A 2,381-nucleotide genomic window follows, 5' to 3' on the forward strand; every position below is an offset into this window, starting at 1 on the left:
TTGCTAAAATTTCAAAATCAAAAGTTATCAAAACAAATTCTATGGGATTGAGAAGTATTATTTTCTACTTTTTAGTCCATTTATAAAAGCGTTGTATATTAAAAAGTTTTTTTTATGTTATTTATTTTGTTTGAAGTCACAATGCAACTGAAATTAAAGCTTTTTTGATAAAAGATAACACCGTGCGACAGTCAATTTTAGACAGAAAAAAATCAATATATTCACAAAACTGGGGGCCAAATATAGTAAAACTGCATTTTTGGTATTTCTCTCTGACGTCAGGATTTTTTTAAAAGGACTTTGAAATTTCTAGAATACGATTGAATAAAAAAAACATTTAAAAGATGCGGCGCATTGTAGAGTAACAATATGGGTATCAGTTAAAAGGAAAAATTCTGTAGNATTTTTGGTATTTCTCTCTGACGTCAGGATTTTTTTAAAAGGACTTTGAAATTTCTAGAATACGATTGAATAAAAAAAACATTTAAAAGATGCGGCGCATTGTAGAGTAACAATATGGGTATCAGTTAAAAGGAAAAATTCTGTAGAATAGAAAAGAAATTTAATTTTTGGGTGCACCAGGACAAATAAGTATTGAAAATGTCCTTATAAAACTTTATCCTTGAGTATGATTGGAAATTTCCAATATTTGTTTTTGAAAAATATATATGTCAAGGATATTTATAACGACATTATCAACATTTATTCGTCCTGGTGCAATTAAGAATTAATTTATTTTTAAATTCTACAGAACTTTTCCTTTTAACTAATACCCATATTGTTACTCTACAATGCACCAAATCTTTTAAATAATTTTTTTATTCAATCATATCTTGGAAATTTCAAAGTCCTTTAAAAAAAATCCTGACGTCAGAGAGAAAAATTAAAAACCAAGTTATACTATATTTGGCTCCTCGTTTTGAGAATATCTTGATTTTTTTGTGTGTTTTAAAAATTTTTGGTTTTTGTCGCACGGTGTAATCAGCATTAAAAATTTAATATTTTTTAAGAAAAAAATATATCATAACTACAAAAAAAAACATTAAAAATATAAACATATCTACTTCTAAAGATATATCACCCGAAAATGCAGAAAATTCGCTTCAGATAATACGCTCTTTAAAATACATTTATACAAATGTTATGTACAACATGTAGAAAATAAATATTTAAGCTTTTTAACTTTCCATAAATTGCACTTTACATAAAATTAACAAAGAACTCAAACATTTTTAACCGACTTCAAAAAAGGGAGAGGTTATCAGTTCGTCGGAAAATGTTTTTTTATTTTTTATGTATGCTACCGCATAACTTTGGGACCACGTGAACCAATTTCAATAATTCTTTTTTTTTATCGAAAAGATTATACCTCAAAGGTCATCCCGGAATTTGGTTTAGATCCGATCATTGGATTATGAAAAAGTTAACGGTACTCCTAAATTTGTATATGAGAATTGAAGTTGGTTGTGTTTTTTGCTTACTAATTACTTGTTTAATAACAAGTTCTATGTGCTCAACTTTTAAAAGTAATAAAAAACTAAAAAAAAAAATTGAATAAAGTAAATTAATTAATTCCATGCAATTTTTACGCTTTTATATTAATTTTCCTCGTTTTCTGGTTTCTGGTTTTCTATAGAGATTGTGATTTTTCACGATTGCCTCATTATTTTAATATTTCAAATACCGAGAAAATTAACTGAACATGTATTTTTATTATGTAGCTCATTTTGGTCCCTGTAGGGAAAACACGAACTAGTGAACCAGATTTCTAGTTCAGTACTAGTTCTTTTTTGCCAAAAACGAACCAGTCCTATAGTAACTAATTCCGTGAAATGTGGTACTTTCACTAAACTATTCTATTTTAAATTTTAAAAGCTGGGAAGGTAATCATTATGAGTTAAATAATTTAAATCAGCATTTAATCATAATTTTATGAATTATTATTGAGTTTTATTTTTTCGCTCAAACGGAAATAATTATTATTTGATTTTTATTTTGGGGATTACAAATAATGATTATTTTATGATTTTTATTTTTTCGCGCAGAGATTATCATTAATTTTCAGTTTTATTTTTCCACTTAAAAATAATAATTTATAAAATTGAAAAGGCCATAAAGACGCAACCTATTGAAATTTTTAACTGAAAAAGTTTATTTTACAAGGGTGCGGCTACCTCTCAAAAGGATGCGTCGGTAATCACGCTGGTATAGTNACTGAAAAAGTTTATTTTATAAGGGTGCGGCTACCTCTCAAAAGGATGCGTCGGTAATCACGCTGGTATAGTTTTTGAGTTGCTTAATAATCATTATACTTAGTGATTCCATAAACAAAGGCCAAGATCCTGAAGGACAATTGAGAAAGGCAATGCAGTTGCAGAAAA

The sequence above is a fragment of the Rhagoletis zephyria genome, unplaced genomic scaffold, assembly GCF_001687245.7.
Source record: "Rhagoletis zephyria isolate East Lansing unplaced genomic scaffold, Rhagoletis_zephyria_1.1 Rzeph_scaffold_00470, whole genome shotgun sequence".
Taxonomy (NCBI): Eukaryota; Metazoa; Arthropoda; class Insecta; order Diptera; family Tephritidae; genus Rhagoletis; species Rhagoletis zephyria.